The sequence below is a fragment of the Canis lupus genome, chromosome 4 (genome assembly GCF_048164855.1).
Source record: "Canis lupus baileyi chromosome 4, mCanLup2.hap1, whole genome shotgun sequence".
Lineage (NCBI taxonomy): Eukaryota > Metazoa > Chordata > Mammalia > Carnivora > Canidae > Canis > Canis lupus.
This window is the reverse complement of record NC_132841.1, coordinates 67,966,236-67,993,605: the sequence shown is the minus strand read 5'-3', so window position 1 is coordinate 67,993,605 and position 27,370 is coordinate 67,966,236. Positions and strand designations below refer to the sequence as shown.

Sequence of the window (27,370 nt, the reverse complement as noted above, 5' to 3'; positions counted from 1 at the left end):
AAACCCTTGCTGGGCTATTCTCATTCCCTAGGTATCCCTGCACTTTCTTACTCTGTCTTTATGGTCTTCCATCTGCTGAATTTTCTCCATGGTTTAGCTCCGCTGCCTCTTTAGTGTAAAGGCTTCCTTGTTTAGAATTAATTGTAATTCCTCACTGTTCTCTAAGAATTCTATAAATATCAATAAATACCCCATCAAAGCCTCTCTCATAATGCTCTGTGCTGTGGTTATTAATGGACTTATCTATTTCCCCCCTACTTTATTTGAATAAATGAACTAGACTCAGCTTTACAGATGAGAAAATGAGCCATGAAGAAGTTTAATAATTTTCCCAGGGCCACACAAAAGAGTTATGGGCTTCAATCTGAGTCTGTTGTTCCAATGTATTTCCTCTTCTAGTCTTTTGCAGACTTTCTTCTCTTTTAATTTGATTAGTTCTGTACATATATATACATACATACACGCCCACCCCATGTGTATATTATACATATATGTCATACATAGCAATCCCCAAATCATAATCCAACTGTCTTTCTAGAACCATAGGCAATTATATGATCATCAGAATGTAGTTTTACATAGACTCATTATTACTGTGCATGGAAGGTAGACCCAGAAGCCATCTCACAAGATTTAAATTCATAAGGCTATGCAGAGTAGCTTCATATGGGCCTGGTGCAACCTGACTAGCCTTTCATTAACTCCTCACCTCCATCCCACATTCCTCCCTGCAGCTGTTCTAAATCTCCACCCTGAAATCCTGACCCCACCCTCTCATACTCAGCCTGTGCTCTGCTTTAACTGAGATGATTTAGGTCAGTGGTTCTCCAAATTTAATATGTATAAAAATCACATGGTGGATTTGTTGTAACATAGTTTCTGGGGCCTTATCCTCAGGGATTCTGATTCAGCAGGTCAGGGATGGGGCTCATGGATTTGCTTTTTCACATGCACATAGATGATGCCAGTGCAGCTCGCCTGAGGACCACACTTTAAGAACCACTGGTTTAGGCTGCCTGAGTGGGAAGAGCTTGCGACTTTTGATCTCAGGGTCGTGAATTGGAGCTCCATGTTGGGTGTAGAGATTACTTAAATAAATAAAACTTTAAAAAAAGAAAAAAGAAGGAGAACCACTAATTTAAGCCATGGTATGAGGTAGGGATGTTTTGTCCAATACAGAACCTCTCTGGTCATTAGCCTTCCTTTCTGTGAGTGAGATTTCAGAGAAACATTTTTCTCTTCCCAGACCAATCCATCTTACCAGCAGCTGTTATCCCAGCTCGTTTTGTATCGTTCAGGACCTTGCAGCCCATCCATCTCTGCATCTCTTATATCATGCATTCTGTTGGCTTTACATCTTTACTCCTTTACTAACACAACTGCTTAAATTTCCTCTCTCAGGATAATATTTAAGATACGTTGGTATGCTTAATGATTATAAACAATTATTTCCATAAGAATACATGACAATTACAGGGGTGTCTGGGTGGCACAGTCAGTTAAGCATCCAACTCTTGGTTTTAGCTCGGGTCATGATCTCAGGGTCATGAGATCAAGCACTGCCTTGGGCTCCATACTCAGCAGGAAGTCTGCTTGAGGTTCTGTCTCCCTCTCCTTCCACCCCTCCTGTTTCTGCTCTCTGTCACAAATAAATCTTAAAGAATACTTGACAACTTTAGATTCAATTCAGTTGGTTAGGAACTGAGCTTCTGTAATTTGGGAATTGGCTTGAAGACAGAAGTAAGCCACATTTAATTTATTTTTATGGAGGTGGTCGAAAGAGACTGATGGATGACACATGACAAAAGAGTTAACTTGTACATTTCGATATTCTAATAAGGATGATTCTTCTAGGAGCTTGAACAACAGACTTGGTTCACTGACCTGAATGTGTTCCACTCTGGGGGATTGTAGTATTGGCTCCAGCTTTTCATTAAGCAGTTGGAAGTGAGAAGGGAGGACAAGTGTACTTTGAAACATTTCACAATGAACTTCTCTGCATTCTAATGATCAGTCTCTTTAAGAACTTCGCTGCATAAGAATACTTTGTATGTTCTTCTGATGGTCACTTACAGTTTTCATTTGCATTCACCTCACTTGCTTAATCTTGATTCCTTATAATGAATCATAATGTTACCCAATTATACTTGGGCAGCTCATTCCTACCTGTATTCTTACTATTAGCTCTTTTCCTAATCAATACTGGTATTCTTTAGAATACATGGGAATTAGATAAAACATGTAGTTTTATATATTTTATAAAACATGTAGGCAAAACACATAAAAGAAATGGAAAGTTCCCTGATCTATTCATTTTCTGAAAATTGGTTATATTCCTATAACACGTGCAACTTTATCTTTATTCATATATAACTCTAGATTTTAAATTATCTAGCAGAAACTGAATGAAACATTGTCTCCTGAGGCATATATATTCTGTGAGATCAAAAGATCATGTCTTTTATTCCTTTTGAACCCTTAATACAGGGCTCTGAGCTTAATCAGTGCCAATTGAATGAATAAGTGGTAGTCATGAGTGAAAGATTGTAAACCTCTAACTTTATCCTTCAAAAGTCTCATTTGTCTAATTTCAAATGATGTTCTTAAAATAAATGTTTAATGCTGTGAGATTGTTCATAGTTTCTCTCTTCTCCTTTTTGTGCATGGTCTATAAAACTTTCTGGTGATCATTACTTTATAGTTTTTTATTTTTAATTCAGAAGATGGGTTCCAAATAATCACTTTACAAATGTGCAAATAACAGTCTTCTAGACAATGATATCTTTAATAGGCTTGAAATTTCAGAGTTCATTTTTTTTTCTCCTTTTAATGTGCTATTACGATTGTGACATTGGTCTTCTTCAGAAAATTTCATACACTTAGACCATCATTTTCATGGTGAATCTTAGTCCAGCTCTGATGAGTGAACCCTCCTTACATCAAGGGGCCAGAGTGGCTCTGGATTCTAAGAGCTGTGGGAAGGTTCTCTACTAGGTAAAACAGTTTTATCAAATAGAATATCATATTGAATATTTCTTAGTGTATTAATTTTTATATGGAAGACATCTTTGTCTAATAACTCATTGGCTATTCACTGCTATTTTTAATTTCAGCTTTGGCAAATCAATTTAGGCTGAAAAAAACCTCTGTCTTCCATGGTTATTTCCAACACTAACTTAACTTCCTTATGCCTCTGTTTCCAAATTTGCTAAATAAAGATTATACTGCAGTACTGCTCATCAATAGGATTAAAACGATTAGAGATCATGAAATACAAGACCAATGAAAAGGCCATTGTGGACCAGATTGCAGAATCACTACAAATCCGTCACAGGTGACCTGCCATAATGCTACATTCTTAGATGTGGTTTCTTATCATAGTGGGCCATATTTGTTCCTCTTTCTTTCTTCCATGACACCTACTAAAAGTACATTCCAACTAATAGGCCATTTGTCCTCTATAGTAGAAGACCCTACTGAGAGAGTTATTTATCCCATCTATCAGCCTGTAGGCAGAATTGTATTTTAAAACATTATACACTAACAATGAGACTGAAAAGAAATTAAGGAGTCAGTCTTGTTTACAATTACACCTCAAAGCATAAGATACCTAGGAATAAACCTAACCAAATAGGTAAAGGATCTATATCCTAAAAACTACAGAACACTTCTGAAAGAAATGGAGGAAGACACAGAGATGGAAAAGTACTCCATGCTCATGGATTGGAAGAATGAATATTGTGAAAATGGCAATGCTACCCAGGGCAATTTACACATTCAATGCAGTCCCTATCAAAATACCATGGACTTTCTTCAGAGAGTTGGAACAAATCATCTTAAGATTTGTATGGAATCAGAAAAGACCCCGAATAGCCAGGGAAATATTGAAAAAGAAAAACCAGAGCCGGGGGCAACACAATGCCAGATTTCAAGTTGTACTACAAAGCTGTGATCATCAAGACAGTGTGGTACTGGCACAGAAACAGACACATAGATCAATGGAACAGAATAGAGAGCCCAGAAATGGGCCCTCAACTCTATGGTCAACTAATATTCAACAAAGCAGGAAAGACTATCCACTGGAAAAAATAGTCTGTTCAATAAATGGTGCTGGGAAAATTGGACAGCCACATGCAGAAGAATGAAACTGGACCATTCTCTTACACTATACACAAAGATAAACTCAAAATGGATGAAAGATCTAAATGTGAGATAAGAATCCATCAAAATCCTAGAGGAGAACACAGGCAACACCCATTTTGAACTTGGCCACAACAACTTATTGCAAGATACATCTATGAAGGCAAAGGAAACAAAAACAAAAATGAACTATTGGGACTTCATCAAGGTAAGAAGCTTCTGCACAGCAAAAGAAATAGTCAACAAAACTAAAAGACAGCCTACAGAATGGGAGAAGATACTTGCCAATGACCTATCAGATAAAGGGCTAGTATCCAACGTCTATAAGGAACTTATTAAACTCAGCAGCAAAGTAATAAACAATCCAGTCATGAAATAGGTAGAAGACATGAACAGAAATTTCACTAAAGAAGACATAGACATGGCCAACAAGCACATGAGAAAATGCTCCGCATCACTGGCCATCAGGAAAATACAAATCAAAACCACAATGAGATACCACCTCACACCAGTGAGAATGGGGAAAATTCACAAGACAGGAAACCACAAATGTTGGAGAGGATGTGGAGAAAGGGGAACCCTCTTGCACTGTTGGTGGGAACGTGACCTGGTGCAGCCACTCTGGAAAACTGTGTGGAGGTTCCTCAAAGAGTTAAAAACAGACCTGCTCTATGACCCCGAAGATACAGATGCAGTGAACTGGCGGGAGACCTGCACCCCAATGTTTATGACAGCAATGTCCACAATAGTTAAACTGTGGAAGGAGCCTCGGTATTCATAGAAAGATGAATGGAGGGGAACTCTGCGTGGCTCAGTTGTTTAGTGCCTGTCTTCGGCCCAGGGCGTGATCCTGGAGTCCTGGGATCGAGTCCCACATCAGGCTCCCTGCATGGAGTCTGCTTCTCCCTTTGCCTGTGTCTCTGCCTCTCTCTCTCTCTCTCTCTCTCTCTCTGTCTCTCATGAATAAATAAATAAATAAAGTCTTTTTTTTTAAATAAAATCTTTTTTAAAAAAAAGAAAGATGAATGGATAAAGAAGACGTGGTCTATATACAAAATGGAATATTACTCAGCCATTAGAAACGACAAGTACCCACCATTTGCTTCAACGTGGATGGGACTGGAGGGTATTATGCTGAGAGAAGTAAGTCAATCAGAGAAGGACAAACATTATATGGTCTCATTCATTTGGGGAATATAAAAAATAGTGAAAGGGAGTAAAGGGAAAAGGGGAGAAAATGAGTGGGAAAAATCAGAGAGAGTGACGGAACATGAGAGACTCCTAACCCTGGGAAAGGAACAAGGGGCTCGTGGGCAGGGGTATGGGGTGACTGGGTGATGGGCACTGAGGGGGGCACTCGACGGGATGAGCACTGGGTGTTATACTATATGTTGGCAAATCGAAGTCCAATAAAAAATATACAAAAAAGTACAATAAATAAAATAAAGTAAAATAAAATAAAATAAAATAAAATAAAATAAAATAAAAAGTGCTAGTAAAGATTACTGCCATATTTTTTTTTAAAAAAAGCCCTACAAAGGAAGCTTATACTATTGAGGATCATTGTCATGGCTCTGAACATTTGCATATCATGAAACTTGTCTTCAAACATTTAACTTAAAACTCTTTCAGGGCTATCTTGGACATCTCGGAAAATGAGAACAACTGCTTATTTTTCTTGATATGCTCTTGATGGGCATACACTTCTCCTGCCACCACCTACCACAGCACGGATACCCTTGTCTACTCACTGTGCCCTACATTCTGGCTCCTGTCTTCTTTTCTTTAAGCTTTGTTAGCTTAGTTGTATTTGGTTTTCTCAAATAAAGTACTTTCTAAATCTGTGATGAACTCTTATTAAAGTAATAGTGACATCACATTTATCATAACACTGCACTGAATTTATATATTTTTTCCTTAAATCCACATAACAACCTTAGAAGGTAGGAATTTATATTCTCCTTTTATAGATGCATAAACAGAGGTCCAGGTAACAAGTAACATGTTCAAAGCCACCTACTTAGTAAATGGCTTAGATGGAGCCAGGTCCGTGTAGTTCTTAAGCCTACCCTTTTAACTACTATGTCCACAATTGCTGTATCTCTTTTTGCTGACTATGACACAACTCCTTACTCACACTTCACCTGCTCTCTATTTTCACTTCTCAATTCTTTTTTACTTGGCAGAGTTTCAGCGTATTAACGTTCTGAGTTTTTCTCTCTGTGTGTGTGTGTGTGTGTGTGTGTGTGTTAATATTGAAGACCCACCAACTATTTTTCTTTTTTACATGATAGAGATTCTTTTGTCTACATGTTTTATCTTCCTAATGTAAATTTCTGGTGGAGAGTAATGGTAAGTTGCCCAGTTAGGGCCTCTGCATTGAGCCAAGCACATGCATACCTGACCCAAAGTAGCCCGCATCATCTTCATCAGCACAGGAAACATTTAGGCAGTGTTTACCATGTACCAAACATTTGCATGGCTTATTTCAGTTAATCCTCACAATAACCTTGTAAAGTAGATTATATTGTTACTCCAAGGTTAAGAGACTTACCCGAGTTCATCCAGTTACTAAATAGTAGAGCTTGAGTCTGCCATTTGGTGTTGGTCCAACACCCGATTCCACATGTTTAACTACCCCATGTTTCCCTCAGTGGACTCTGGGCTTCTGCCTACGGCCTGTTCCTTCCATTCTTTACCATCTGTCCTCTCTGCTCCTCACTTTCTTCTCTACTCCTTCCCTCCTGCCTCTTCAATCTTCCCTGTTTTCCTATTTCTTAACTTTGTTCTCTTTTGGTCCTCTGCTGCCTTCCCAGTGCTCTCTCAGCTCATTTGCCTGGCCCTCTTTTCACTCGTATAACCTTTTACCTATCTTAAAAACAAAACAAACAAAAACAGCTTAAAGCCTAATAATAATAATGGACTCTTTAACTTTCTTGGCAATGTCTATTATTATATAAGATGATAATTAGCTAGGTGAAAACAGAAGTAGAATATGAGATTGAAATAAAGAATCTCTTAATTTGTTTCTATTAGAAACACAAATTATGAGTGACTGTAATGTGTTAAGCTCCATGATTTCTAAGTATCTAAATAAGGCACTAAACACACACCTTTGTTTTATGCATTGATTGCCATTTTATTGAGCAGCATATTTTTAGCAATGCAGCAACAACTATAAAATAATTTGAGTTATCCTACAGAAGCAGAGACAGACTCATCATTTGACCTTTTTTCTTTTGTTCTATTGTGTAGTGGGTTGCTTTGGAGATCATTGTACGTTGATATGAATTATCACTGGAGTTTCATTTGGATGTCTGTCTGAGCTTAGGCATTTTTCTTTTCTCTCCAAATTCTGAAGTCATGGCCATTCATCTTTTAAATAAGACTTTTAAAGTAGGACAAAGCCATAAAATAAACATTTGGGAAACAGCATTGGATATGCCCAGCTAAATAAACTGCCTTTCTATTTAGTTTTGAACTCTAAATCTCATTTAAACACCCTCCCATTTTTTTTTCTCTAAAGAAGGGCGGGGGGGGGGAGGCTAACAATTACAGTAGATTCTAAAGAAAAATATAGCAAGAACATTTTGGTAAGAGATATTCCCACATGGAAAAGTACAAAAATTGGGCAAGTACTTCTAGCTGACCAGTAGAACTTGGAAGAAGAAACGTGGAATAAACTTCTGAGCTTGGGGAATGGTGTGGATAAGTTTTGATTATTGAAATGTTCCCAGAGATCCAGTACTTGCTTATTAAAACACTGGAATGGCTTATATGGTCCCTTGTGGCTTATCCCTTGTTTCTTCCAGAAAGATTAGGTTATGTGCTGCCTAAGACCACGTTTACTCTCAGTAATGAGATTACCACATGAGTTATATTATAAATAGTGTATGCCGATGTGTAGAAGGATCTCAGTAATATTTCAGAGTTGCACGAATTGATCAGAACCCTGGCCTAGAAATCTGAATTATCTTGGCAGGGCTATGTTGTCAAATTACCTGATTGTATTTGCCTTTGTGACAGCTGGGATGGCTTTTACTGGCATATGCCACTTTGCTGTGCTCAGGCTGTGGTCAGGAGACCCATGTTCCATAGATGTAGCTGCCCTAGTAAACAGTGTTTCAGCCTTAGCCTGGCCCCGGATACCCTGCCTGGTTTTTCTGGACTGAAGTTTCCATGATCGATTTTCAGAAAGAAAAACAAACAAAAAAGCTGAGTTTTTCTTTTTTTCTTCCTTTCTTTCTTTATTTCATAATAACTACTCTCTACCCCTCTGACAAGCACTATGGTGGTATCTATTGTATGACACTTTTTCCTTGCACATATTCAAAAATCACAATCAAAAGCATGTTTCTCGGAAACATTACTCTGGATATAAAATGTTAATATATCACAGCCTATATGACACAGGGGCTAGTATGAAGTTAGCTATTTTTCTTGGTTTTATATAATCAGAAAATCCGACTGTTGAGAAGAAATGAATATTTTAATTTTGAAGTAAGCCTGGTACTTGAAGAGAAACACATAAATCTCCCTTGGGGAATAAAAAAATGGAAGTTCCATTTTGGACACTGCAAATGACAGTGCCAGCTGTTGTCATAATATTTCTAACATCCACCAAGGATTAATTCCAAGCCCAGCAAGTTCACTGGATGAACAGAAATGGCCATGGAAGTAAATGCTGGTGTTTATGCTCTGACATCGTGAAATGAAGGAGGAGACCTCTTGGAATTGGATATGTAGCCAACACTGGATTATCATGCCTGTGGATCATTCACTTGGTGGATTATCTGCAGAAATTTTAATCCTGCACTTGCTTTCTTGTGCCTCTTGGCTCTCTTCCTCTATAGTGGTATACTCAGGAAATGCGATCTCCTGTGATTGTAAGCTTCCATGAATATTCATTAAGTGCTCGCAGACTACAAGCTGAGGACACTGAGAAGTGTAAGACAAGGTCTGGTTTTTAAAGCATTTACTGCATGACCGCAGCAGAGGCAATTAGCATAATCAAACAGACATGAGTTTCAGAGGCAGGTATGGCCCTGGGCTCATCACTTAGATTTTCTGAGGCTCCATTTCCTTTTCTATAAAATACAGATCCTAATACCATGTTATAGAGTTCTCTTGAGAATATGAAATGTTTGTACAATTCCTAGCTCTCTACTCATTTGCTGTTTTTCTAGAACAGATCTACCTCTTTGTCTACGTTCTACAAAGCAGAATGTGGAAAGCGCTAAATGAATATAGTCAGAGAATTCCCTACACCCTCAAGGAGACAGGAGGTGTGGATGAAGGGGTCTGCTGTCCAGGGGGTGGGCTGGAGCTGAGGCAGGACATGTGGGTGGGATGTCACTAAGCAGGCAGAGGAAGAGGGCATTCCTGACAGTGAGTGTGGGTCACAGGAGGTATGAAGACAGGAATGCATGTGGCATTTTCAGGGCAAAAGATGAAGTTTTAGATATGACTACTTGTGGGGATCTTGAACAGCAAGCAGACTAGGAGTTCATGGAAGGAGGACTACTAGCTGAAGTAAAAGAAAACTCACAGGCCCCTTGTTTCTCCTCTGCTTCTCCCTCTTTACTACTCACATTCAGTATTTCCAGCCTTTCCTTACATTCTGTTTCTGTAAACAATTTTAACAAGTCAGAGCTGCAAAAAGGGATCCTTTTGGTCTGCACATATAGGGTCCCCGTGAGGCTTTTCAAACTACTAGATGGTGACCGGATTGACCCTAATGACCAGGCAAAAAGTCCGTTAAATTTATAAGACTAGCAAATCCATATAGTGGGTAGTGGTGGGAAAAACAGTGAGCAGCTAATGTTGAGGAACCTGAGGATTAGGATGGAGAAAAGCAAAGCACAGTGGAAATAAGAAGTAAAGTGAAATATGGGGAAGGGACTACTTATGATTTAGATGAAAGCCAAATGGAAGTTGATGGATGTAGCAGTGTCTCTGATATGTTAGCTAAAAATTGGAGTCTGTTCCCACTGTGGGTTTGAGAATGGGAAGGCATGTTCAGGAAGATGCTGAAGAGTTTTTCTGCTGTAGGCAGAAGGAGTTGAGGTGACCTAGGAAGGTGGAGAAGGCTGTGGTTCTACTTGGCTTAAGTTTTTGTTTATATGTAGAGGAAAGAGTAATTTTAAACGTAGTTAATGCTAAGTCATAAACTAACACTTGGAAATGTTGGTTATAGTCCAGATTTTCTTTTTGCTGCTGATTTGGAAAAAATATTTGGAGAAATATATTTAAAATGTTTAAATATTATTTTATGGAGCACACTTTCTTTTCACAGCTTCAAGGTACTCCTTAGAGAGAGCTTTTACAAACGAGCCAGCCTGAAAGGGCATACTTTATGTGCATTTGAATTCTAGATAAGGGAACCAAAAATTGTGTTGCCTGGGTAGAGATTCTGAGAGTTAAATGGGACATTGACAAACAATGGGCAAAAATCGACTTAACACACAGATAAGCCTGCAAGTATGTAAAGGGCGGAGGCATCAAAGAATGTCAGAAGCAGTTTAGATCACCACAAATAAAATAATGGAATGTGTAACGGGAAGTCAGAATCCACGCTGTCAGGAAAAAGTCTTATTATTGTGCAGAAACTCCATTATTTGGTGCATAAGATAAAATGGAAATGGTGTTTTCAAAGGGCTAATGCCCCACTCTCCCCATGAGTGATTGGGGTGTTTCCTAGTTTTAGCGATTTTGTAGGCAGAAAACAGATTTTGGTGCCAAGTATGTCAGTGGAGGTGGGGTGACGAAGCACTCAGTGTGTTCAACGAAAGCTGTTGCTTAGAAGGAAGCCAGCCTTTCTTAAGAATGGAGAAGGAATTCAGTATATCCGGTCAGAGAAAATGTCCTTTTCATACTAGACTTTTAATTTTTTTTATCAAGTTATCACATTGTTTTAAAACACTGCCTAAGTACTTAAACACTTCCAGGCTTTGAGTAAAAAGAAAAGAAAAAGAATGGAAACCTGTTTCTGTGAAGGGCCTTTTGTATACTTACATGGGCATGCAAGATACAGTTCCAGACCTGTGTATATGACTTTCTGGGAGGACCGTGATATCCAATTCGAAATGATTTTTGTGGAGGGATCTAACAGGTAATTTAGAAGGATCGTACATTGTCTGCTTCTTATTAATGGGATCATCTACAGTGACAGCAGAAAAGAAAGTCAACTTTTAGAGTCTGTTAATCCTTATAAATTTAGAGCAAAAGAAATATTTCTAGAAGTACTGCTTTTGCAACCAATTGGTAACCAGTTACCAATTTTATACACATTTTATACATGTATTAGGCTTAAACTATTTCTTCCAGGTTTCATTTGTCAAGACAGACTACAATAATCTAGGTGACATACAGCCAGGTAGATAAATTTTCCTCATCTTGCCTACATTATGGTCATGCGGCAGACCCTCCATCATGGTTTTCTGGCTCAGGAAGGTCTAGCTATTTAGAGGTCAACTAACATGGTTTTACATAATCAACACAGGGAAGCCTTTTTAGAGACTGACACTGAGTTCTTGGAGGATAGAAAGTGACTCTTAAAGTTTCTTCTTGGGAATATTGTTTTTGTTGTTGTTGTTGTTGTTTTAAAGATTTTATTCATGAGAGAGAGAGAAAGAGGCAGAGACACAGGCAGAGGAAGAAGCAGGCTCCATGCAGGGAGCCCGACATGGGACTCGATCCCGGGTCTCCAGGATCACACCCTGGGCTGAAGGCAGGCGCTAAACCACTGAGCCACCCGGGTCTCTTCATGTTGGAACTGTATCCCGGCTGATTGGAAGTGGTGGGACAGTTATTTTAAGGGGAAAGGAAGAGGTCATCCATAAGTTTTTGCCCTCCCTGCATCCCTTATCTTCATTGCTGAGTACTAGTAACATAGTTCAAGATGTAATGGAGCCCTATGGAAACTTCTAATATTTAGAAACAGACTGTGATTATTCAAGACTTATTAGGGGGAATAAAAAAAGCCATATGTTGTCTTCTGTCTAAAACTCCTCAGGCACCATCAAGCATGGATGGATATATATGAAACTAGCAGTATCCAGGAGACTAATCCTAGAAACCCTAAGTGTTCATTCAGCACTCTGTCTTCTGGAAATTTGCTAGGAAATCAGACAGTTCTGTCTACCGTCAAGCTAACCTAGCATTGGGTGGATAAGAGAGAAAACATACTGCCTTAAATACAATTTACTAATAGCAAACTGATGCTTTGACAGGTGGGTGACATCCTCAGCCAGAATTTAAAAGTCTAATGGAGAGTCTTCTTGAACTTTTGGATTTTTATTTCTAAATCTTTTTTTTAAATTTTTATTTATTTATGATAGTCACACACACAGAGAGAGAGAGAGAGAGAGGCAGAGACATAGAGGGAGAAGCAGGCTCCATGCACCGGGAGCCCAACGTGGGATTCGATCCCAGGTCTCCAGGATCGCGCCCTGGGCCAAAGGCAGGCGCTAAACCGCTGCGCCACCCAGGGATCCCTGGATTTTTATTTCTGATCATTGTCTTTTATGGATGAATGAACTACAATGAAGGTGTTCACTTGTGCTAAAAAAATACATTAGTTTTTTTGTAGTGCTCAACTATCAGAGCCAAACTTATAAATAGTTGGAATTAAGTTTCTGACTTAGCATCCCCTTTGGATAAGCGATGAAAATTCCCATGTCTTGGTGTTTCTGAGTGTTTCTTGGTGTTTCTGAATCTCTGCTATCTCTCTGAGGCAGTCTGGCAACATCTACATTTTATTGTTTCATAGGTATGGAACTAAATGACGTATTTCCCAGTTCTTACTGATTTATTTATTTGAGGAGGAGGATAGATTACAATTATAAGGTGCAGGTAGTGCTTGAAGGTACTTGTTACGTTTGTAGGCAAGCAAAAAAGAAAAGAGAAAATAATGGGTAGAAGGAAAGTATGCCTGTGTCACACTCAGGACACTCTGTCTACTAAGTACTTACAGACTGTCTCATAAGTACTTCCAGGCACCTTGCCTGTACTGGGAGATGTACACACAAAAAAATAATACAGCAGTATGCCCCTTTGAGAGTGACATGGTGCGGCTACAGAGTAAATATAAATTTCCTTCCCTGTCCATCCCCTCAGAGACTTATGAATTATGTATTAGCTAATTTTTCCACCAAGATTACAATCATCCCACCTGTTGCCTGCCAGCCCACTAGGTTATTAATATCAGTTACTCAATTTATTTGCGTGTTTTCCTAAGTACACTATTCATCCTGTATTAAACACACACATTCCCCTCCCCCCCCCACCTCCCATATATTATCTCTTATTTTTCTTCTGGACAGCTTTTCATCACTGCCCTATTACTATGAGATAAAAACAAAACAAAACAAAACGCACAGGCTTCAAAATTAGCCCAACCCAGATATATGGGATAGTAGGTTCATTTGGGATGGAGTAGATAGCTGAAACTTCAGATAACTGAAGCTTGTGTACATATCTCCAAATTAAAAGAAGAAATATTTGCAGTAGAGGAAGCATGAAAGCCTTAGCTCATAGTGGTCTAATGGAGGTGATGCTCAGGAATCTCCGAGGTATTTAATTCTTTCTGTCTTCATTATACAGGAGATTATGTTACCTATTCCATTTCTTGCTACAGATTAGTTTGGGGGCCCATCAACAAGCTACCCTGAAGATCAAGTCAATCCTGTCCACGCTTGCCTTTAGTGTATGCATAGATCCACTCTTGACAGCAGTTCTATTCGCTAATTCACCAGTAATTCTACTAATTATGTCAAGGAGAACTGATCCTTGATGAATGTACCTCTTTTTATTAAATAAATAAGGGAAGAAAGGAAGAGCTCCCAGTATCTGGCCAGCTATGATTTAGCGCTTGGTAAAGAGTTATTACAAGTTGAGATGGTGCCAGGCTGTTCCTGTGATTCATCTCTTCTCTTGTCAAGACCAGTTGAGGCAACACAGTCAGAAACCTCCCTGCTTTGTGAAGAAGTACTTTATGTCGGAAGGGGAAGCATAAGTGCAAAAATAATTAGGCGTTCTGAGTAGAGAGAATTTATTCTTCTTGATTAGTGAACGGTTCCTGCAATTTAAGGTCAGAAGTATCGTCAATTAATTCAATGTGCCAGGCTTCTTCAGCATTTCCAATGACTTTTTCTCTCTTCGAAGGTCATTGAGCAAACTGGACCAATTATTTTCTTAAAATCTTATTGCAGAGCTAATGGCATGCTGAGACTTTAAGGCTAGATGTGATGGATGCATCTACATCAAGATGCAGATCTAGAACCATGCCTGATCTTGGGGTGTCAAGTGGAAATCCATGTGCTGTGTTGTGGGAGCCTAGTATCTGGAAGTTGAGCCAATATTATTTGGCCTGTGAAGTTTGTAAGTGTCAGGTATGCCTTGTCCAGCAGAATCTCCATTGCAGTTGTTGAAGGAGAGATTGCCTTCAGGACAGTTGGCACCCGTGTGAATATGCAGAAAACTCATTTACTCTCAGCAGTCCTTTTCATCCATGATTTCACCCCTTAGTTGAAACATTGATCCCAGTGTAGGACATATGAATCTTCATGTTCAGTGTTACTCCAATATGGTAGCTTGTTTCTTTGTCTTGCCCCAAACCCAGGGCTCTGTGGCTTTGTGGTAACATTTCAAAGCAGCTCTCACTAGACTAGAACTAGATAAATGTGCAGGGCCCTCGTGTTCTCAGGCTGGCTTTCAAGAGCAAAATACTTGTTTGTTTTTTTCCTCTTTTAGATTATGGATCTTCCTAGGAATTTTAATCCAGCTTTTTCAATTTACAGATAAAAGAGTCAAAGACCACAGTGGTTCAGTGATCATCTAAGATTGCACAGCTAATTGGTTGCGGGGTTGAGATAGAACTTCAGTCTCTTGGAATGGCACTCTGAACAAGACTCCATGGGACCTTTGCATGTTCCATAATAATCCCCTCCACTCAGTATTTCCTTTTCATCCTCCAATCCTGAGACCTCTGGGTGTGATTTTCTTCTTCCTCATACTTCCTCCCTGGAGCTTGTCAGCAGTATGATGAAGTATTGGCCAGGGGATGGCAGAGGGTTATGTTTCATTAGTGCCATTCAAGAAACTCATTCATTAAGAAATGAAGTTTCAGGTTATCCCAGCATCTCCAAGACTTATCTTTCAGGGACAAGAACAATTTACTCCCATGCATGCGTCCCCTTTAAACTCTTCCTTTAAGCTTTAAAATGCCCGCTGAGAGAAAACCAAAAACAAAAAACAACTATGCACGTACATATAGAAAAATCAAGAATCTCCTCCTTGACCGAAGTCTCATTTTAAGCCCTAGTGGATCTTTCCTTCAAACTTTTATAAAGCTCTTGTTATATAAAATGTTCAAAATTTATAAGAATAGACAGAAAAATATAATAGACCCTTGAATACCTATTAGCCAGCTTCAGTAGTTGTCAACTCATGCCCAATCTCATTTCATCTCTGGCGCCCTCCCTCCCCAACCTCCCTTCCTACATTATGTGGAAACAAAACCCAGATGTCATTTCATTTTATGCATTAGTATTTTAGTTTAAATCTCTAAAAGATGAGGATTACCCCCTTTTCCCTCCAGCTTTATTGAGGTATAATTGATACATAAACTTGCAAGATATTTGAAGAGTGCGCTGTGATGATTTGCTATACGTGTGCATGGTGAAGGGATTCCCCTGTCTAGTTACTTAACAGCCATCACCTCACTTAGTACAAGGTAAGCATTTTTAAATCATTAAATATATAATGTTCAAATTACAGTTGTCTCAAATATCATAATTTGCTTTTCATAGCTGGTTTGAATCAGGATCCGAGTAATTTCCACATGCTATAATTGGTTATAAGTCTTAAAGTCCCTTTTAATCTGTAGGTTCAAAACCTCTCTATCTTCAGTTTATTTGTTGAACAAACAGTTGTCTGGAGAGTTTGCTACTGTCTGCATTTTGCTGATTGTTTCCCTATGGTGTCCTTTGACTGTGTTTTTCTGTCCTCTCTATATTCTTTAAATTGGTAATTGTGTCTGAAAGTTGTATCGAATTACTTTCTCGAGAGAATGAGAAAACACATCCTTCTATCCACTGGAGGGTAAAGTGGAGCCATTGGTGTGAGGTGTCCTGTCCAGGCTGGCTTTGGGATGTGGAGGAGGGAGGTTGTGAACGCAGGATAAAGTGGTAGTTGAAAGTGTAGACTCTGGACCCAGACTGTGTGGGTTCCAATTGCAGTTTTGTCCCTTCATAGCTGAGTTTCCCTGGGGAAAATTAAAACTTGATCTCTTTTTGCTGCAGTTTTCTCTTCTGTTCAATGAGAACAAAAATAAGGCCTACCTCATAGGGTTATGAGGACCAAGAGGATCAACATATGTGTGTGTAGTGTGCTTAGAACACTGGCAGGATGTTAGTGCTTTACAAGTGCTGGCTATGATTTAGGAAAGAAGGCAGAGGGGGGTTCAGGGCATGGAGAGTAGTAGAAAGAAAAGGACATGGTCCTAGAACAGCCACGAGACCAGCCTCCCTGAGAGCTGTGCCAGACCTAATGACCCTTCTCCAACTAATTTTTTTCATTGCACTCTTTTTCTCATCTCCATGTCCCATCACACACACACGTTATTGTCGTTATATGAACACCTCACACGGGAAGAGAGAGCAAAGCAGTGACCCCAGCGCTGATCGGTATGGGGGCCAGGAGTAAGGGGGCCTCAGATGTTTGGAGGGCACCTGTGTGGGCCTTATGTTCTGCTGCTGCTGCCTCTCCCCCTTACCTCCCCTCTGCTTCTTGTCCTCCTTCTGTGCTTAAAGAGTAAAAGACTATCTTAAAAAAAAAAAAAAAGAGTCAAAGACTAAAATCCCTAATGGTGTGCCCTGCTCATTCCTTCCTTCCTGTGTCCCCCCGCCCTTACTGTAGTCCACAGATTGTTTTATTCACTTGAATAGTTATCTTCGCCTTTTTTTTTAAGATTTTATTTATTTATTTATTTATTTATTTATTTATTTATGATAGACACAGAGAGAGAGAGGCAGAGACTCAGGAGGAGGGAGAAGCAGGCCCCATGTGGGACTGGATCCCGGGTCGCCAGGATCACGCCCTAGGCCGAAGGCGGTGCTAAACCACTAACCCACCCCAGCTGCCCCTATCTTCGCCTTTTTATGCAATCAGATTGCACTCTCCGCCTTTCCTTATCACAATTTGCAATAATCTGGGAACATTTCAGTCTGGTTTTGCGGGATAGGCACTGGTTTCAATGTTGTAGGAATCCCTGCCTCTCCCATTTCATTCCTTTCTCTCCGTTGGTTTTTACTTAAAAGCTCTTTGGTTTGTTTCATGGTGATGATCATTGGTGACGGTCTTACCTATTACTGAATGTTTCTTGTGTAGTTTTACATGGTTTCAATGTCCTTTAAAGCAGAGACTGCCAAGCTGAAGGCCACCTGTTTTTATAAATGGGACTTGATTGGAACATAGCCACATCCATTCCTTCATGTCTTAACAGTGACTATTGTCTCACTGAACAGCAGAGATGAGCAGTCGCAACAGAGGCCCCATGGACCTCAAAGCCTACACTATTTACTCTCTAGCCCCTTACAAAACAGTTTTCCTAAGGCTGGTTTAAGGAGAAAGAAGTTATCAGATTTATATGGTGCCAAAGAACTGATGGCTAGAAAAGAGAAATTGTGGAATTCTATACTTTTCTCAAAAAAGCAGAAAATACCAGAAAAGTCACATGTTCATAGGTGACTTACCTGCACTTCGGTATGAAAATAATGTGCATGCTTGTAATTGGGGGAAGGAATGACTGGCCTTCTCTTTGTATGAAGGTCTCCAGACCTGAGGTCATACAGTGGATTTCTTTCTCTTTTTACTTTTTTTCATTTTGCTATAATTTCCTCGAGGGGTGAATGTCTTGGGCTCTAAGGGAATTTGGGATACTTCATGATGGTTCTATACCAGGCCAGGCCATCCATTCTCTCTGCTCCAGCCTGGAAAGGCCCAGTCTGCCACTTACCTTGGGATCCTACTGCTCACCTTGAGCATTCTCACTTGCCCTGGGCCTTGTTTACTCAATAGTATCTATGCCAAAAGACACAATAACGGGAAAAAAAAAAAAAAAAACCAAAAAACACTTTATACAGAGGCCTACTTTGAAAGCATTAGCTGGTAGTAAGTCAGTCTGGCTAACTTTTCCTTGATCTGGAGATCTAATCTCAGAAGGGAAAAAGGAGTGATTTGTTGATTGGGTTGGCTTTTAGATCAGTCATTGTGAGGCAGTTTGACACATATTATCTCATTTAAACACCCATAAGAAACCCTGTTAGGGAGGTAATATACCTTAATAAACTGACACTCAGGAAAACTAAGCAAACTGCGAAGTGCCATGCACTACAATTATGTCTATCAGCAAATGCCATGGGCTGCTTCTAGCTTCCTGTTCTTTAACCCTTACTGTGTGGCCCTCTTCCTTGTGCTCACGAAACGGCAGCTGGAGATCCATGCACCGTGTTTCCACGCAAGAAACAGGTGAAGAATGAGGGACCAAAGGTAATGAATAGACAAGCTAGCCACATCTGTTCTTTCTAGATGCCCTCCTTGGTGATTTCAACTTCCATCTCAGTAGTTAGCATTGCAGGGCCATCCTTTTCTGCCAGAGAACCTGAAAATGGGCAGTGTATTTTGTTTTGCTTTGCTTTAAGCTGGGCACATTGCCGCTCACATTAAAAAAAGGTTCTGCAGGAACAGCAGTGGGGGAGAAATGTTATTAAATAGGCAGTTCACAATCTTTTTTTTCGAGGGGTCATTCTGATACATGGAACAATGAAAAACATTCCTGGTCTAAACTCTCCTGGATCTTGCTCTTTCTCATTTCAAATGAATTGGATAGAATAAAGGTTATTACCCGTCTCTAATCCCCTGGTACAAGACCGAGAGCCAACAGATAGAATTAATTCTTTCTGGCTTCCATGCTAAAACAGGGCACATGCCAGTGAGGAATGGCAAAACTGCTTGATGTTCTCAGCCAAATGTGGGGAGGTGTGATGATGTTCCAAGTCTTCTAGTTGCGTATTAGCGACAGGTGTCTGTGTAGACCAGCCAGCAGTTCCTTGGGTGGGGGCACAGGGAGGCCACTTGGAGCTGCCAGTCGGCGTCAGCTCGCAGAGACAAATGTAGCATACACTGGACACTAGCTGGATGGGAAACTATCTGGCCTTCCAGGTGGCTCCTGCTCAGTCAGCAGTTACCTTTCATCTTTCTGTTGCCACCCCCTGTGGCTTTTTGTTCATCACTGGCCCACATGCCCCAGGCCTGGCTGAGACCTGCGGTGGTGTAAGGAGATGCATGCCTCCAAAATGTAAACACTTGTGTGGGGTAGTTTTCATGTTCACATCAATAAAGAAGTACCCTAAGAGGAGAAGTTATCAAATGTATGAGTCTTTGCCCCAGACCTGGCTATCCACATCACAGTCCTTTCTGTATTTTTTGGGGGTGGGTGGGGGGTATTTTGTTTGGTTTTGGTTTTGGTTTTCTGTCAGGCATAGAGCATAGGACACACTCAAGAGAACAGTGTGTCCTAAAAAAACAAGAATTGCAGCCTGCAGAGAAAAACAGAATCCACCCTGCCTGGCCACCTGAGGGAATCCATCAGCTCCAGAGAGCTGGACTTTGAGGTTGCCCTGCAGAGGGGGCTGAAACAGTTGGAGCACTGTGACTGGACCATTGTCCAGAAGGAGAAGGGAGGGGATTTTAAAACAAAATGCCAGAAGTGTAATGCAGTACAGAGGTTACAAACTCGGAAAGCCTATAGTCTTGGCAGGTAACGCAAAGGTGTCATATGAGCCAGTTGTACCCAGGCAAGCATGTGTCCCTTCTAGAGAAATGATTGCTCCAGAGGAATGCTAACTCCAGCTCCCTCCTTCCTTTCCTTTTTCCTTCCTCTCCTTCCTTTCCCTGAGAAGCCCTAGAATGTGGAGCTTTGTGTGACTAATCCATCCAGTTTGTTAGTGTTGACGACCAGGTTGCCACTAGCTCATCTGGCTCCTTCATCCAAATTAGGAAATGGCACCTTTTCCTTCACTCCCAGACCCATGGCTGTGCAAGTCAAGTGCAGGCTGAATAGCAACCCTTATTTGCACCTTGGCTGAGCCTTTGTGACAGGCATGAGCTGCCCAACTTTAAGATTTTATTATTTTTTTAATTAAGCTCTACCCTCAACATGTGGCTCGAACTCACAACCCCGAGACCAGAAGTCTCATGCTCTACTAACTGAGCCAGCCAGGCGCCCCACCAGCTACCCAACTTTAGACATGGCCCTAAAAGTTGTGTTTTGTTTGGCTCACATAATGCTTATATTGTGGTCCACATTTAGCCCGAAGACTATCATTTTGCAGCCCCTGGAGTTGTGGTTAAAACTAAGCTCTGGAGTCAGAATGTCCGGTTTCAAACCTCGGTTCCATCATTGAGGCCAATTATTCAGGATTTCTCTGCCTCAGCCTCCTGGGTCTGTAAAATGGGTAAATACTTGGACCTACCTCAGGGTTATTATAAGGATGAAATTAAATAATGTAGGATATGCACTTAGCCATTCAGAATATAGCTAATAGTCAACATTGATGAGTGCTACTTAATATCAAAATCATGTTAAAAAACAGACTTTTTCTATTCATTGGCCTATCTCTGCAAGTCAAGTTTTGTTGAAGTCATAGCATCTGGAATGGATGAGAGAGTGCATTTCAGAGCTTCAGGATTTCTTCCTATTTCGACAGAAAATGCTTACGCTCTGTCTCTGGTGACTGTGTGAAGGCAGGGAGCTTAAAATAGCATTCCTCACCAGATGGCCTAGTAGGGCCACGAGAACCTTAGTGCAGTAAACACTCTGCTTGAACCACTGTCTGTCTCCCTGCATAAAGCAGTTATGGGGAATGACAACGGACATCCATAATGTGATGTCTTTAAACCATCAAGAAAATCTAATATCTAATATCATCAATTAAATCTAATATCATCTGTTGCAAAAGGCACAGGTGTGTGGGATACGCTGTAGAATAATTTACATGGAAAAGTATTTAAACGTATTGGAGTGTAAAAGGCACTTGCTTAGTTACTTGAGTTCATTTTCTAACCTGGCTCCTTCTCTTAGGATCGGGCCAGAGAGTCGATACTCTAGCATTAAAAACTGTCACAGCTGTTTGCATCTGACATACATCAGACACTGCACAGAAGCTCGATGCCCACCAATTGCCAAGACTGTACTGAGAAGGGAGTGTTAACTCGTCCTGATGCCAGTGAAAATGCAGTCGGCTGCAAAGATTTGGGTTGAAAGGCGGCAAAGTGTTGCTCTGAGAGGTCCAATCACATCAAAGTGTTCAATAGTGTTTGTTAAAGAAGAGGAGCCTATCAACTTACTTTATCATATGACCAGGAAAAGGCATCCACAAGACAATTAGTTCTACCTGCATCTAAATTAACTTTTCTCTCACTTCATTAATATGTAAGCTTCCCCTAAACACTCATTAAGCCCTAAGGGAATATGAAGACTTGAGAAGAAAAGAATTGCCGGAGGAATTCTATTCTTACTTTCTTCACAGAGGCGTGGCTAACCAGCATTCTAAAGCTGCTCTCTCTAGACCTGGATCTCAGTCTTGCCACTGTTGACATTTTGGGGAGATAATTGCTTATCGCCAGCCTGTCTTGCACACTCTAGGATGTTCAGCAGCATCCCTTATCTCTACCTCCTAGCTGCCAGTGACACGCCTCCCACCTTGCCCTCCCTCAGGGCCCCCTGCAGCTTGTGTCAACTAAAAGAGTCCTTGATAATGCCACATGCCACTTTAGGGAAGAGAGCTTCCTGGCTGAGAACCACTGCTCTAGGCTAAGTGTTGAGATTTGTAAACACAATAGGTTTTGGTGTGCGGATGTGTGTGTGTGTATGTGTATGTGTATGTGACAAAAAGGCCCTAAAGATAGAAAAGTTTTGAAAATAAGCTGATTTGCAAGCTACGTAACAAAATGCTCAGAGACAAATCCTGTAAGGACCCTGTTTGGCAAGTAGGTGATTTTCCTAAGTCTCATAGCAGTTTTTCCATGCGTTGTGTTAATGGCTATCCATCCAACCAGTCTAGAAGGGTGGATTGTCAACCAGATCATCCATACCCTCCCCTTAAAGAATTTATCCAGACTTCTGAACAGGAATGTTGCTTGTCCATTTGTGTTTCATACAAAAACTCAGTGGGAATAAGAGGTTCATAAACCAGAGAGGGACCTCCGAGTTCAGGTCCACTTACGGTTTATACGACAAGGGGCTGAGGTCCAGAGAATAGTTTACAACATAATTTATTATCACAAACCTCAGTGATTCAGACACTAGCCTGAAAGTTGCAATAATATAGGTATAGAACTGTATAGGCACAGAATTGTTATTGAGCAAAATGTTAAAAATATACTCTTAAGTCCATTTTCAAGGTTTTAGGAATTAAGAGAAACCAGGGACGAAATTAAAAATGTCTCAAATTCAAAATCTTAAAGATACCATCAATGTACCTTTGGTTTCAGCATCCCAAAATTTATATTTGTTTTCTCTTTATAACACATGATTGCATAGTATCAACCAGTTGGGAATGGTAGATTGCCATTAATTTGCCTATCATACTTATAAATTATGTCCACTAAATAATTTGGAGCTTGAATTGTGATTTAAAATTGATTTGTCCTAAAGTCAGACCAAATATTCTCACTGTCTCTCTTCCCACCTCCATGCAGCATTATCATCTTCACCAAGATTATAATTCTAAAATAAGGTGATGTGAATGAATTTATCACATTGGTCTAGGATATCCCTCCCTGTAACCAAATTCCTTTCACAAATTGGAGGAATATACAGTATTACATAGAGACTATATAGTATTCATGTTTTTTCCATGTGGTCAGCTCCTGATCTAATGGAGAAAGAGTAAGCAGAAAAATTATCAGGTTCAGATGGTGTTAACTGGAATGTGAGAACATCACGAAAGGAAAGGTACAACATGTTCTGGTATGTACAAGTTTTGATTACTAGGTGTACTCTTGCTGACTGTTGGGGTGCCCCAGGCTCTGTCTAACTTTAGTTTGCGATTACCAGGGTCTCAGAAATGGAAATCTCCAAGACCAGATGTGGATCCAGTTTTTCTCCTACCATGTTCCGAATTTCTCCTTGTACCCAAACAATAAAAGGAAAATTTCCTCCTATAATGTGAAATAAAGGTTGTCAAAAGACTTGACATGCCTTTGACCTTTTTTGGACCACAAGGATAATCGCATTCAAAAATAGGTACACTGTCAAAATAGGAAATATATTAGTAGAATCAGCACATGATTCATTTAAAATAATACTTCTTTGGGGGCGAGGTGGAGATGCAATCTCTTCCAGATTTTAAGGAGAGAGATGGTTGAAAGAGATGTGATATCTTTACCTAAAAGATGGTAGACTACACTGTCACCTTTTGACAATGATGTGAAATGAAGAATTCCTTTGAAGATTGTTAATGCATGTAACAAATACTGAGAGCCTGTCATGAGCTAGTCAGTGTTAGAGGTGGTTGAGATTACACAATGAACAAAACAAGATCATTTTTTACATTTAATGAAGGGAGACAATCAATAAACAAATATATGATATGTCACATAGAGATAAGTACTATGGGGAAAAGCAAAATAGGGTAAGAGGGTAGGTGGAGCAGGTTGACCAAGAAGTTGGTATTTTATTTGAGATCATCAGGGAATTTTTTCTAATAATTTGCTCAGAGAACTAAAGGACATAAAACAGAGAGCCTTATGGACATCTGGGGGAAGATATCAGAAACTGTTTTAAATGTTCCAACAGAAAATTTATTTGGATTCAGAATAGCAGGCTTCTCTGTGCGTAGAATGAAAGGGGGAAAGATAAAAAGGGGAGCTTTGGGAAAGTAGTAGGGATACACTGAATATATCCACTGAATTTATACATAGCACTGATTAGACAAACCATAAAATTGAATTATGTATTTGTCAGTCTTTTATAGGGTTTTTTAATATGAGACCCATAGTTCTGTTAAGCATCATGGTCTTCTGTATAAACCAAGTTATACATGGGATTATCCTCCAAAGCTTAGACTAACTAAAAAAGCAATAGTTCATATACATTGCCCAGAGTAGATTATGTTATGAATCTGGACTGGGAAGTAATAAAACCAGATTGTGCCTCTCTGTGGTCCCTCCTCCATTTCACCAGATTTTGTGCCTGATTTTTACAACGAAAAAATTGCTGGGCCGGGCAATTTCAAGGAGGAAAAGCAGAAAAGTATAGATAAAGATCCTGTGTTAGCTGGCTTCACGTTGCCTTCATATCCCTCAAAGGACCCACCTTATCCTGGTCTTCTGTATGAACAAAATGTTCTCCTAGAGGGTATGACTTCTTCTCTAGGCCAGGACAAGGATGCCAAGGACTTCGATCATATCACCTTTCCAAGAGTCTTTTGGAACATTTTTGCCTTATGTTCTATATCTTTTCATTATCTCAAGAGGTGCTTTTTTCCTCCTTACACATGAAAAGAGGCATCAGTGAACCCTGCCCCTTTCAGCTAAGAATTGCTCCAGGTTTTTTGAATGCCTGACATGACATGGTGTCACATGTGCCAGTTGGAAGTGGTTTCCCTGTTCACAAGGACAGTCAGATCTCACCTACACACCTCCCAGTCTTGCCTTGCCTTCAGGGTTGTTGAGCATGCGTGTTGGGAGTTGTTGACTATTAAAGCAGGACTGGCATTGGACCAGCAGGAGAATATGCTGGAATTCTACTTCTTGGAGCTGAAGAGAATTTCTGTTCAAGCCCAATCCTTAGACTGATGACTCAAGACTGATTAAAGCAGCAAGGAAGTACTTCCTGAGAAGGGATGGCATCCAGACACAAGTCATTACTTGAGCAATTTTGTCCACAGTTTGTGAGTTTCAAGTGCTTCAGTGTTTATGGTTTTTTGTTTTTACAAGTCATAATTTTTTTTTGTTTTACAAGTCATAATTTTTTTAAAAAAAGTTCTTTCATGCACTTAGAAAACATTTCTTGAGCATCTGCCCTGGGTCCAGTCCTGTGCCATACTTGCTCAAGAGAATTAGGTAGCACTGTCCCTGCACTTGTGGAGTTAACTGTTTTATTAAAAAGATAAGACTTCCAGCAGGAAAAAAAAAAAAAAAAATCCAAGAAGGAGCAAGTGAGAAGCCAAGCAGGAGGCATTAGCTCAGTGGAAAGAGTCCAGGCTTTGGAATCAGGTAGATTTGGGTTTGGATCAGTACTGTGACCAAGAGCATGCTTTGTGAGATTCACTTATCCTGTGTGGGCCTCAGCTTTTTCTCCTGGAAAATAGGATGATAATGCCCATTACAGTGTCACATCGCATTGCTGTAGTGACTCCATAATTTATATGTAAAACAATTAGTGCAGAGCCTTGCACACAGGAAACACTTATTGTTTAATCAGACAAATAGGAGATCTGGATTCTAGTTTTGATTCTGCAATTGTTAGAGACCTTTAGGTAAGTCACTTTATCATACCATATGTGTAGGTCATCTGTGAAGTGAAGGGAACAATCTCTGGACAATGTGTTTTACCTCCAAAATCCCATGTTATTTTGTCTTTTGTTTTTTTTTATCTTTTTGTTGTTGTTGTTGTTTTTTAAGATGTATTTATTTTTAGAGTGCGCACCACCAACATGTGAGCAGGGGAGGGGCTGAGGGAGAGGGAGAGAATCAGACTCTCCACTGAAGCATGGAGCCTGATGATGACCCATCTCATGACCCTGAAATCATGACCAGAACCAAATTCAAGAGTTGTGGATGCTTAACCAACTGAGCCACCCAATTACCCCAATTCCACATTATTTTGAACTGAAATATATTGAGTAAAAAGCTCCATGGATGCTTCTCCTTTGTAATACTAATGCTAGCAATAAATCTTCAATATTTACTGAGGACTTGCTCTGGAACCAGGAGCCATATAGGTTCTTTACTTTCTTTGTTATTTATTCCGTGTGACACTCTTAGCAAAATGGATAATCTTGTCCTCTTTCTTATCTTCTAAGCTGTATTTTATCCAGTTTAGTATTTCTCAAATCAGGATACATTATACAATAAGTATATTTAATGTGGTAGTTTTTTCCCCAAAAGCCATTTCTAAGTGAGATAGGACATCTCATAATTGATGGTATCTGTGAAGCAAGGGAAATGAATATTTTTTTCCAGTACTTTGGATGACAAAGCTGGGTCTTAGAGAGGTAAATGTACATGCCCAAGATAAGTAACAAAGGCAAAGCCAAAAATTGAATTGAAATTTGTCTGGTTTCGCTCATTTTGCCATACTTCTTAGTAGCAAAGGGTTTTAAAAGTGGCCAAAAGTATAAACTTTGTTCACTTCCTTTTCCGTAGCAAAACATTTTTGATTCATCACTAGATTGAACTGTAGGTTGTCTATTTATTAATTCTAAATGAAAAGACATATTTTAGTCTTCTATAAAGCCAGACTTTCTAGACTATGTATCCTGCAAAATGAAATGTTGACATCTATTTCATGTGAACATTACCAGTGACATTGGTCAGTCTGAAAGGTTATTTTCCTCAAGATAAGAAACTATTGGACTCCTAGATCTCCTTTAGGAATTTCACTCTGACCTGAGTTCAGCTGGGTAATAGCAGCAATTTTTTCCCTAGACTTTCGGGATTCTAGGTTCTTACAAGGAAGTAGGGATGTAATCATTCACAGTTGATTATTAAGCAGAATCGTTGAAAAATAACAGCAGTATTCTTTGACCTCAGTCTTTATAGCTAAACTGCTAATCTTGTATAGATATAAGACTGAATTACTAACCTATTGACATTAGTACAAATTAGCTGGCTAATGGGCCAGTTATTACTATTGAAGACTTTTTTGAAGTATATTAAAATTCTTATTCCCTGTGTTTCTTTCTTTGAAACAGAAGCTTGGGGGCTTTTATTAGAACTTCTCAATCTAATAACCAGCTGTCTGTAGTATCAAATCAGCTCTGCTGTCAAAATGATTGTAGTTTCAAAGTTAATAGAAAAAAAGTTTTAACAAAGGTGACCATGGTGGTCACCTTTGCAAGTATCTTTTGATTCAGGAAGTGAAACTTTTATTGAAAAGAGGTATTTGTGGAGCTGGTTCCCTGTTAAGTCATTCTGAAGCTCTTAAAAGGTTCTGTCTCTA

At 39.7% G+C, this 27,370-nt stretch overlaps 1 protein-coding gene and 1 long non-coding RNA gene across 6 annotated transcripts in view; one reads left to right on the top strand and one right to left on the bottom strand.

The window, feature by feature from the left end:
- GHR (growth hormone receptor) overlaps window positions 1–27,370 on the top strand; it is a 270,875-nt gene that overhangs the window by 46,815 nt on the left and 196,690 nt on the right. The window lies entirely within an intron of this gene.
- LOC140632585 (uncharacterized) overlaps window positions 530–27,370 on the bottom strand; it is a 39,351-nt gene continuing 12,510 nt past the window's right edge. Inside the window, exon 2 of the long non-coding RNA XR_012030189.1 lies at window positions 530–26,357. This is a non-coding gene — a long non-coding RNA (uncharacterized lncRNA). The remainder of the gene's footprint in view (window positions 26,358–27,370) is intronic.